Source organism: Engraulis encrasicolus, chromosome 13 (genome assembly GCF_034702125.1).
Source record: "Engraulis encrasicolus isolate BLACKSEA-1 chromosome 13, IST_EnEncr_1.0, whole genome shotgun sequence".
NCBI classification, from domain to species: domain Eukaryota; kingdom Metazoa; phylum Chordata; class Actinopteri; order Clupeiformes; family Engraulidae; genus Engraulis; species Engraulis encrasicolus.
In genome coordinates, this window is record NC_085869.1 from 44,367,895 (window position 1) to 44,380,394 (window position 12,500).

Below are 12,500 nucleotides of genomic sequence, written 5' to 3' on the forward strand. Positions count from 1 at the left end.
TGTGTGTGTGTGTGTGTGTGTGTGTGTGTGTGTGTGTGTGTGTGTGTGTGTGTGTGTGTGTGTGTGTGTGTGTGTGTGTGTGTGTGTGTGTGTGTGTGTGTGTGTGTGTGTGTGTGTGTACATGCCTGCTCGTGACTGCATGTTTTTGTATGTGTGTGTGTGGGTGGGTGGGTGTGTGTGTGCGTGCGTGTATGTGTTTACGTGCTTCGATGTGGCCATGTTTGAGTGGGTGCACGTGTGTGGGCGGCTGTACGCGTTGGCGGAGTGAGTAGGCAAACGAGAGCGCATGCGAGAGGGAGCGAAAGAAAGAAAGACGAGGGGTGCGGAGGGAGAAGAGAAAGTGTGGGTGTTTGAGGGGGCGAGGAAGCAGGCGACAAGAGAGTGGGAGAGAGAGAGAGAGAGAGGGGCACAGAGAGAGGGGGAAATGGAGAGGGTGTGCGAAACAGGCAGGGAGAGAGAGAGGGGCACAATGTGTGTGTGTGTGTGTGTGTGAGAGAGAGAGGGACGGAGAGAGAGAGAGAGAGAGAGAGAGAGAGAGAGAGAGAGAGAGAGAGACAGAGAGAGAGAGAGAGAGAGGAAGAGAAAGAGAGAGAGAGAGCGAGAGAGAGAGGAAGAGAGAGAGAGAGAGACAGAGAGAGAGAGAGAGAGAGAGAGAGAGAGAGAGAGAGAGAGAGAGAGAGAGAGAGAGAGAGCTGCTCTCAGCTGCTTCCCATCCAGCTCTGTTTTAAAGGGCCAGGCATGCGGCTCTGGAGGCAGACGGGGTGGGCACTCTGTAATGGAGCCCAAGAGCTTTTCCCCTCTGCCCGATCCAGGGTTGCCAGATGTGTCTGATCACTTCCAGCCCAAAAAGGGCTCAAAAACCGCCTGGAGGCACCAAGTCCCGCCCAATTTGAACCAAATTGTATTGATTTTCTATGGCCATACATCTACAGAAAGACCCACCCAAAGCCCGCTTTGGACTGTTTTCACCCACAGCCATACCAAGCAGCCAAGTTGAGCGGGAAACTGCCCTATCTGGCAACACAGGCCCCATCCCCCCATGCAACTATACTTCCCAGACCTCACACAGCTGTCTGTGCATGCCACAGTGCCTGCACTAACGTATAGGCCTACCCACATACACGCACTGTACACAACAAATAGGCATACATACACACACTCACACAGGTATACACGTAGACAGAAAAAACATGTGCATATACACACAACGCACTCAAATGAGCACACATAGCATAAACACTTTGATTTAAAAAAGAAACAAGAAATGTACACATACTACATGCACAGATGTGCACGCACACGCACACGCACGCACACACACACACACACACACACACACACACACACACACACACACACACACACACACACACACACACACACACACACACACACACACACACACGCTTACATTATGATATCGACAATGAATTTTCATTGTGTGTTTCTTTATATACAGTATGTATAGCTAGTTAGTAGCTGAACACATATTAATAAGTGTTTATAACACCTGTTATAACACATATTGAAAAAGATATCTATCTCTTTGTGCTGATACAGGGCCCTCTTCCACTGAGTTTAACATACCATATGCACTATATTTGTAAATTTTACCATATTTTTAATATACTAATGAGAAATGAGTTGTTGCCTACTAATCAAAATCATGCAACCCTTTAACTTGCTATAATAAAATTTGCGAAATTAATAGCATTGCACAGAGCGCTCTATAAAACAATCACGTGAACACTGCAAGTCAGAAAAGCGTCCAATAGCAACCTTGCTCTTTTCCTAGATGTGGTAATAAGTACACAACGTTTCAATAGGACCACAAGGTATAATGCAATGACGTACTGTAATAGTAAAAAAAAAACGTTCTTTTGGCATTCAGTATAGTGTCGAAACTCTCTGCATGAGCAGTGCATGTCAGGGCGGAAGTACGAGTGTGTTTCTTGTATACGCAGTCACAGGTGATTACACTAGCCAAGATACGCATCCAGCTCCGCACATCGCTCGCATTCCTCCTCACACCAGGACGACAATACGTCTGCCAAAAGTAGGGAAATATCAGATGCATTTTTGAGATTTGGAGAGCAGAGGGCTGAGAAAAAAATCTACCAACAGGGAATGTCATGAAGTCATTCCTCTTCACACCAGAACAGCACCACGTCTGCCAAAAAAGGGAAATATCAGATGCATTTTTGAGATTGAGAGAGAGAGAGAAGAGGGTTAAGGGGGGGAAATAATCTACCAAACACTCAAGTCATCAGACATAGAACAGCCGAGGCTCTACGGCGTGTTTTACTACGAGATAAGGACAGCAATCTTTAAATTCCGAAAGGTTCCTCCTTTATCAAACCCGAAACGCAAACGCAAACGTCTCTCAAGCAGGCTTACTGTAAGATAATGTTAGCGAGTGGGTGTAATGACGACTGGATTGTTAATAGGATTGGCAGGATCGGTGGCGTAAATGCCTGGCAGGCTATTTTCCTCGCTGTTTTAAGTGCCCACCCCAGAAATATAAATCACTCCTAGGTCTTTTGTCGGCTATTTTAAAACCGGCCGACAGCACAGCATTGCAATGACGAAACACTCGGTGCCCAGTTTGTGACTTTAAAAGAGCTGTAGGGAATCGTGTGGATGGTATGCCCCCCCGAGCCTAACCACCCCCCCACCCTGTAATGACCCCTGCTGCCCTGCCTGTAAGCCCGGCCTCTGCCCTACCCCACCACCACCATCACCACCACACACACTCAGACAGTAGGTGGAGTGGTGTGGAGGGGGGGCGGGGGGTTGGCTGTGAAGTGGAATGTAAACCAAGTGAGTGCACGCTATCTCGCGCTGATAAGGGACCTCAGTCATGCCGCCAAGGCATGACCGTGACATCATGGTTGCGTTGCAATTGCACACCTCTTTCGCTCGCTCACTCGCCTGCCGCCTACCCTTCCTTTCTCTCTCTCTCGTTCTCGTTTTCTCTCTCTCTCTCTCTCTCTCTCTCTCTCTCTCTCTCTCTCTCTCTCTCTCTCTCTGTCCTGGACCCTGGCTCTGGCCTGGCCACCTAATATAGACATCCAGTGTGCCGCCAGAAGCACAGTGAGTGCCACTGCAGGGACTGGATCTGCCAGCCAACACGGGACCCACCGGCATCCCGCCATCACACACTTATGACAGAGAGAGGGAGAAGGAGAGAGAGAAAGAGAGGAGGGGAAGGAAAGTTGAGCAGGGGAATGACAGAGGCAGAAAGAAATAGAAACAGAGCGTGCGTAGTGTAGTGAGGGAGGGAGAGTAGGGTCGGAATGAGAGACACAGAGAGAGAGGGAGGGAGGTAGAGAGAGAATGAGAGCGAGGGAGTGAATGAGCGAGGGATCGCACAGTGACGCGGATCTGACGTCTCTAGCCAGCTGACTGCCCAGATTTCTGTTGGGTTGAGTAGGGGCTGCAGTCCGGTCGGTCATATGCCCCCCGCCCCCCCACCCAGCGCAATGCTCATGGTAGCTTGCCAATTTGGGCAGAGGCAGAGGGTTCTCCATGTTGTCATGGTGGAGGTGTCACCGTGTCCCATCTATCTCCCTAAATAAGCATATCACACTGGTGGCTGGTGCATCTTCGTCTGCAGATTTAAAATAGTTTATTAGCAGCCGACTGGGAAAGTAGGGCACAGGTCGTTATAGTAGCAATCTGCCGCTATTATTTATTTATTGTTGTAGCTGTATTATTGAGTATTGAGAGTAAACAAATGAGAATTGTGGGCAAAGATTTTATTCTCTTCCTTTTTTTGAAATAAATGATTTTGATCTGAATAATTGATCTGAATAATTGCTTTTACTGATGAGAATTGGTATAGTATAATCTTTATGTTGGTATTGGATTAACAGCCCACAAATCTTTCAAGACAATCTGGAAGTGTGTACATTTGATTTTGTTGTCGTTTGATAAGGCACTCGAGCACAGGATGTAATTTCCACTCCTGGTGAAGATGTCAGCCGGTGTAGACTAAATTAAGAAGCATGAGTGATTACTATGGACTCTGATGATGTTGACCGTAGTATTGTGACTATGTTTAGCATGACAGCATGACTTTCCCCGAAAACAAAAGTTATGTTGCAACACAGGCCATTTTAATTCTTTGTTGCCCATATGACTTTTGTACTTAATTAAGATGTATGTCTAATGACGCATAGCTCAATCATGTGTCCATTTTACAAAAACAAATTGTCGTATACAAGGGCAATACTTTCTGGATTGCAGAAAGAAGTGCCTTTATGTAAATGTTGGTTCCCTGTATGTAGTCATTTTACACAGCAAAACTAATGAAAAACAGATTGCATCAGGATTTCAGGGAGAAAAGCTTCATGGGCATGCAGCTAGAGCGATATACATTTGAAATGCATCAAAAGGTATATTATCCACCACTTTATGACATGCTATGATACCAAGCAGAACATACTGGATCATTTTATTAGCTAATCATTAGAGGCAACACCTACTTTCTGAAGCTAACGATTTCTAACAGGAAAATATCTATCTTATCAAACATGGGATGACATTGCGATTTGTAGCTAATAAATCACAAAAAAGCTAGCTGCGACCCCAGTGCAAGATAATCAGTTGTGAAATGAATCTCTAAGTTAGTTAGCAGTAGCTGCCTGGAGCTTCATTGACTGCTGTACCTTAATATTTCACGATGTTTCCTCTTCTCCTATCTCTTTTTGTTCTGGAAATGAAAGGAATGCTTGGTGCACTGTCCAAAATCTAACAGAAGGGCACTGGGAGGATGTGGTTTAGCCTTACCAACTTCCTCATTTTAATTAGCTGAAGTAGATGGATTACCAGACAAAGTTGCAAGCACACGCTTATTCCTTCCAAACGTTCATTCCTTTCTCAAGTGTCATAGCAAGACAAAGCCACAGGGATGTATGACTTAAAGGAGCTTTACAACCTCAAATGTGAACCTATCCTGGTGAGTCACCAAAACACTTAAGGTGACATGACCAAGCTGGCCATGGGGATCTGGTCCGCACACTCATCCATCCTAATGACAGGATTGCACATAGCACACACACGCTTTTATGTCATACGCGTGGGCCAGCGTGTAATTTAGCAAATGTGGTAAATACAGGCTAATTTATTCAAGACTTAGCCGCGCTTAAGGATGCAACTTTGAAGTACGGTATACGCACATCCTGGGCTCATTGAAGTTTGTTTTAATCTCAGTCTCGTTGTTGTCAACAGCAACAAAAGCTGCTGCAGCAATAACAATAGTGTGAACGGTAGACTTAGCCTTCGTTTTCAAAGATTCACCCCAGTGTCTTTCGGCAGTGTCGTGTTTGTTGGACAGGAACAGTAGACTTAGCTTCCTTTTTAAAAGATTCACGCCAGTGTCTCTTGGCAGTGTCGTGTTTGTTGGACAAAGAAGCAGCAGCCGTGGTGGTGGTGGTGGTGTGTGGGAATGTGAGGTGTCCCGCCTGACTCGGGCATGCCTTGCCTTTTTATCTGTGTTTACGGGGCTTTTGGCTACCCAGGATCACACCTCTTATCCCGGAGGAATGCAAAGAATTTCCCTCTTTCTCTCTCTTCTCTCTCTATATCCTGTCTTCTTCTCTTTCTCTCTCTCTCCCCTCCTCCTCTTTCATTCTCTCTGTCTATCTGTCTGTCTGCCTGTCCGTCGGTCTGTGTCTTGGAATGTGTGACTTGTGTGTGTGTGTGTGTGTGTGTGTGTGTGTGTGTGTGTGTGTGTGTGTGTGTGTGTGTGTGTGTGTGTGTGTGTGTGTGTGTGTGTGTGTGTGTGTGTTCATCCTGCAGGTCTTGCAGCTAAGATAGCCTTTCTATGTAATGTGTTTAAATGTACAGAGCAATAAAATGGCTGTTTTTAGGTCTTAATGGAGGATGAGTTAAATCAGCCCATTGTATTTTAGTTGTGAGTATTTTAGACCTACTTTTATATACCTTTCTTAAACTATTTTAGTCCTCCACATGAAAGGATGACTTCAAAGGTTTAAATGAAATTAGCCACATATAGCCTGTGTGTTTCCAAAAATGGCACAGTAATAAGTTGAATGTAACTGGCTTGCAAATTATTTGAATGCGACAGGATTTTCTAGTAATTAATTAAAAGTGCATGTCAGTTTGTAGACTAAAATACTTTGGTTATTTAGCTAATGCAGCGAAATACTTAATTTAATTAACACAGTGTTATTCAACCATTTCCCATAAATTTAACGTAAACCTGACAATTTCACAACTGAAAGAAGACATTTTATGTAGCTATTTTATGCTTTCTTTTTGTGTTCTATTTATTCCCCATTTCATAAAAATATGGTACATATTCACAAATAGTTGCATTTAATAGAATTCACGTTTTCCTCAAAATAATTAAAGAATTCAGATTGTTAATTTCAATATCTATCTAACAGATTTCTGTTACGGCATGTGTGTAAAATGTCTCAACATTTTGACAAGTTATAACAACAACAATAATAATAATAATAATAATAATAATAATAATAATAATAATAATAGCCTAATAATAATAATAATAATAATAATAATAATAATAATAGCACGAATATATGAATAATAATAATAGTAATATGAATAATAATAGCAATCTATTTTCATCTAGATATATGTGTTTCACATCAAAATTGCATTACAAAATTGTTTTCCGATATGACAGTAGAATGAGTGTTAAAAAGCGATGGTTTCTCCAGAGATGCGGTGAATCATTGTTGTGTTACGAGCATATGCCAGAAACAACTGCATGTCTTATTTGCTGCTGTTGAAGGAGTGGTCAACAGTGGTCAGTCAGTCATACACACACACCTAAACACACACACGTAAACACACACACACACACACCATGACTGTAGCAACAGCGAGAAATAGTCCCAACTTGTTCAGCTGTTTCTGAGTCAGAGAAACAAAAGTCACACGCCGTACTACCCACGGATCACTGCCCCGTGCCAGAGAGGAGTCAGAGAGAGAGAGAGAGAGAGAGAGAGAGAGAGAGAGAGAGAGAGAGAGAGAGAGAGAGAGGAGGTAAGCCCAATATGAACAACTATGCTATGATTCATCCAGCCTCCACCCCTCCTCTCCTCTCCCCTCCGCTGCGCTGCGCTGCGTTGTCCCGTGGCGGGAGGGAGTCACTGTTCTGCTGCCTGCCGCACAGGCTGACGGAGCACGTGGGTGGAAGTAGTGGAGGTGTGGCCCTTTACGTTAAGGCATGCCAACACCGCAGCACAAACACACACCCAGACACACACCCAAACACACACACACACACACACACACACACACACACACACACACACACACACACACACACACACACACACACACACACACACACACACACACACACACACACACACACACACACACACACACACACACACACACACACACACAGGTCTGCACACACCATAGGCACACAGAAAGAAATGTGATAGGGATCAGGGTGTGTGGGAGGGGGAAAAAGACATACAAACCTACACGCTCTTCAAACACACTCTTGCTCGCTCTCACACACACACACACGAAAAGTCACACACATGTACATTGTTTAGGTTACTGTACATGCTTTGCGTGCCTCGCACGCATCGAGACACACCCACAAACATTGTCGTAAGCTGACAATTACTGTCGGCGCTGAGCCAGGAGTACCGTGGATGAGCACTGTGGTCGCCGGGGGAATTCTGGGGGCTTTAAAAACACTTTACTTATTTGTGAGCGTCGAGACTTGTGTGACAGTCAACAAACAGCCGGTGATATAGTCAGAGAGTCGATCCAGCAACCCCACGATCCAGGCAATAAATGTGTGCTACACAGTAAAAGGAGTGCAGTGTTAATTCGACGTTGCAAGAGTTGATTTAACATCTCACAGAGGGTATATTTTTTATCTTGTCTATGTGTCCATCTGCAGTTTAAAGTTTTTGTACATTTGTGAATTCGTTTTTGAGTTTGTATGTAGGGCAAAACCTTTGTGTTACTCTTGCCAATCTCCCTTTTGAAAATAGGTTGTGAAAAGCACATGTTGATATATCACATACACACAGATCCACAGGGACTTGGGAGAAAGACAGACAGGTACACATCTAGACACACACACACAGTTAAAATCTACGGACAAAATGTGGGTCAACCTTTCCATCATTGTGACTCACCTATGTAGTGGAGATGAAACCTGTCCCTTTTTTCAGAGAGAGAGAGAAAGAGAGAGATAGAGAGGGAGAGAGAGAGAGAGAGATGATGGATGCCTGATGGCTTTGCCAAGGTAAGGACTAGCTGGACTGCATGGGGCAGAACAGGGCTGGGTTAAAATGGTAACTGTGGACTGCAGATCCAAGCTGGTGGGTAGCTGGTGAGTGAACGAACGAATGAAAGAATGAGAGAATGAAGGAGTGAGACATTTCCTCTGGCAGAAGAAGAAGGAGAAGAGAGGAGCAAAGGAGAAGAAGGAGAGAAGGAGTCGAGTAAAAAGGAGTAGGATGAAGAGGGGGCAGAGTAGGAGAGAGGAGAGGAGGAGTTGAGCTGAAGTTGAGAGTAGAGGAGGTGGTGGACTGGCGTGCGACGGGACAGGATGGGGTAGAATGGGGCAGGGTTTGGTCGGGTGGGGTGGGGTGGAGTGGGATGGGTCGGGTCGGGTCGGGACCGCACGTGGGTCGGCCCCCGGTCTGGGGTGGTGTGGGAGATGAGTCACCATGGTGACTAATTGGTGAAATATGGCACTTTCACAGGCAGTTTCGCTCCTGTCCCAGATCTGAAAGAGAAGAATTCAACAAGATGAGTGTGTAGTGTGTCGTGTGTCGTGTGTGTGTGTGTGTGTGTGTGTGTGTGTGTGTGTGTGTGTGTGTGTGTGTGTGTGTGTGTGTGTGTGTGTGTGTGTGTGTGTGTGTGTGTGTGTGTGTGTGTGTGTGTGTGTGTGTGTGTGTGTGTGTGTGTGTGTGTGTGTGTGTGTGTGTGTGTGTGTTTAGCATGTTTGGTTTAACCCCTATGTGTATGTCATTGGCGACTACTCACTGTCAAGTGTGTACACCCCTCAAACTGCATATATCTCCATGTACTATATCTTCGTCTGTCTATCAACACACACACACACACACACACACACACACACACACACACACACACACACACACACACACACACACACACACACACACACACACACACACACACACACACACACACACACACACACGCCCACACACACGCCCACACATACAGTACGCCCCCCTCCCCGGGAGAAAGTACCTTAATTCACGTCTGCTCTCTGAAACTTGAAACCACATGGGATCACTTCCTCTTTTACAGTTTTTGGGGGCTGATGTTCATGAAGAAAAGCAGAAACAGAGATAAATTGGACAGGAAGAGAGAGAGAGAGCGAGAGAGAGAGAGAGAGAGAGAGAGAGAGAGAGAGAGAGAGAGCGAGAGGATGTCTGTCATGTATAAGAGGTTGACTGTAATTTGTACTACGGAATTCAACATTTACAGCGATAAACCATTTATATTGCATTTATTCAGCTGTAAATGACAACTTTTTGATATCAAGCGGAAGCACGCTCCTATCTACATAGGTAGAAACGTTTGCCGGCAATCTCGTTTAATTACTATCGACACCCATAAGTTGTCACTAACTGTTAGCATATCCAGTTGAGACCAGTTGAGGTGGGTCTGCTCTGGTCGCTACCTCTCTTACCCCTCTCACGGACTCGCATATCAGCCCGCGCAGTAGTGGATTGTTGCATCGTGATTGTGCATGTCTGTGGCTCCCAGCAGCACGCTACTGTAGGCTGGCCAGGGCTTCTTAAGTCAAGTCAAGTCAAGTCAGCTATATTGTCTGTTTCTTCATATGCACAGGTCGCACAATAAAAACGAAATTACAACTCTCTATCCCATGCCAGGTCTTACATTAACAGACAGACAGGACAAGTAACAGTATTGAAGAAGTGAGTTATAATTAAGTGACGAAGTACGGTAATAAATGACATCTAAACATTTAACATCGATCATTTAACATAAAGGGGAAAAAATAGAATGAAATAAAAATAATAGTAATAGAAAAATTAGGCTAAGACACAGAACAAGACATGATACAGTGCAGCATTAGTCCAGGATAGCCCAGTTATCAAGTAGTAGCATTTGGAAACAACAGTCCGCTACACAAGACAATCAGTTTGGGCAAGTAGCAGTCAGTCACCTCGGGCACTCAGGGTTCCTCCAGAACTATATGGATGATAACAGACCGACAAACGTACAGTTTGATAGTTCCCAGAAGCCTAGACTGTTTTTTTTTCTTTTTCTGGAGATTGCCATGCCTCTTGAATAATACAGGGTAGAATAAAGTATTGTTTTTCGAGTTTAAAAAACATAAAGGTTTGCTTTACGTAAATGTTTGATCATGCTTTTTTATAGACAGTCAGGGCAAATGGCTTTTGTATTTGTTTAAATGAAAATAGAAAGTGAAAAATTAATTAAAAATGATGTGAAGAATTAAATCACAAAGTAATGGATGTAATTATTGAATTGTTATCTTCACAAATAATTAAAACAAAACTAGCGAACATAGCGATAGCAAATAGCAAATTAAGTTACATAAGGTGCCTTGTCCACTGTATGCCTGTATTTATGGTGTGAGTGTGACCATATGAGTAAGTTTGTGAAAGTCCGTATATCGGCATGTTAGGTGTTAGTGGCACGTGTCCGCTATACGTCTATGACGTGTGACGCCAGCAGACACTTTCCCCCATCTGATATGTCGTCTGTCTCTCTGTCTGTCTGATCGTCTATCGGTGCGTTCGTCGTTCTCGGATCATAGTCTAGTGTCCTACTCTCCAGCAACTCGGTCACTGCTGCCACTCTCACACTCTCACAGCAGCTCCTCCCTCCCCTCCCTCACTCCCTCCCTCCCTCCCTCCCGCACCCTCTCTCTCGCTCTCTCTCTCCCTATCCCCTCCCTCCTCTGGCGTTTTTTTCCCTTCCTCCTTTTTTTCTGAATGGGTGTCCTCTCTCTAACCTCTCAATTGAACAGAAAGAGAGCATGCAACCGGACACTGTACCCTGATTGGCTGTGGCCAAACAGGCTGGGCGGGCCAGGGGCAGCACAGCTATATAAAGGGGAGACAGGAGAGTGTGTGTATGTTAGAGAGACTGAGTGTGTGTGCTAGAGGGGAAAGTGGGAGAGACAGACAGAGAGGAAGAGAGATAGAGGGGGTGGGGGGGGGAGGAAAAGAGGGAGTGAGTTGGAGAGAGAAAGGAGAGAGAGAAAGAGAGAGAAGGGGGTGGAGGCTTTAGCATGTGATAAGAAGGCTTCACAAGGGGGGAAGAGGCCAGAGGAGAGCTGGAGGGGTTTTGGGCCGAGGAGAAGGGAAAGCCCCGAGAGAGAGAGAGGGAGAGAGAGGGAGAGGGAGAGAAAGAGAAAGACAGACAGACAGGGAGAATAGCACCGCCACCACCACTCTTCTTTCACCTCACCTCTGTCTTTTTTGTCTTTCTTTCTGTCTTTCTCTTTGTCTTTGCACCTTGTCTCTGGTTCTCTCCTCTCTCTCTCTCTCTCTCTCTCTCTTTCTCTCTCTGCCGGTCTTTTAGCTCAGCTGCTGTCACTTTAAGGCTGTTACTGATTAGTTGCTGAAGAATGCTGGAAAGAAAAAGGGAGAGCTAGAGCGAGAGAGTGAGGGAGAGGGAGAGACAGAGAAGGAGGAAGGAGGTATATAGTCAAACAGAGCAAGGAAAAGAGAAAGAGAGAGAGAGAGTTAAGTGAGAGAAAGAAAGAAAAAAAGAGTGTCTCAGCTGGGAAAGAGAGTCGGTGTCTTGAGTGGAGAGGGTTGTAATGGGAAAGTCGAGTTGAGTTAAGTCGCGTTGAGTTGAGGTTAGTTTTTTTTTTTTGTTACAGCACGGAGCGACTGTCAGCCCTTTGAAGCGGATCTCCGGAGTCCGGACCCCTCTCTCTCTCTCTCTCTCTCTCTCTCTCTCTCTCTCTCTCTCTCTCTCTCTCTCTCTCTCTCTCTCTCTCTCTCTCTCTCTCTCTCTCTCTCCCCCTTCGGCTTCTTTGGAGAGACGGACGGCAGAAGGAGCAGCTGGGAAGCTGGGCACCCCTCGCAGCATGCAGGAAATACTCCTTTCACTCAGACTGAGTAAGTGAACGAAACGAACGACAGAAAAAAAAGAATGCAAAGAGAGAGAGAGAGAGTGAGAGTGTGTGTGTGTGTGAGAGAGAAAAGCTTTGGCTATACTAATGGATATCATATGGTGCATGTTCAAATTCAGAAATTGTTTGCAGATTTTCGATAAAAGCCACAGAGGACGGATTTGGAAATGTTTCTGTGAAAGTGTAGTTTTGGCTGGCTTTTAAAAAAATGTGAATTGATATTGAAGTACCTTTCTAAGTAATCAAAAATGACCAAAAATCAAATTTTTATACTTAATATGTTAGAATGCTGCTAAGCTGTGTGTCATGTGTGTTCTAAAATAGAGATGTAGCCTACAGTAATTTTAATCTAGAT

The 12,500-nt window shown here is 44.9% G+C and overlaps 1 long non-coding RNA gene across 1 annotated transcript in view; it reads left to right on the forward strand.

The window, feature by feature from the left end:
• The first annotated feature begins 11,162 nt into the window (after positions 1–11,162).
• LOC134461219 (uncharacterized) overlaps positions 11,163–12,500 on the forward strand; it is a 27,602-nt gene continuing 26,264 nt past the window's right edge. Inside the window, exon 1 of the long non-coding RNA XR_010037249.1 lies at positions 11,163–12,131. This is a non-coding gene — a long non-coding RNA (uncharacterized LOC134461219). The remainder of the gene's footprint in view (positions 12,132–12,500) is intronic.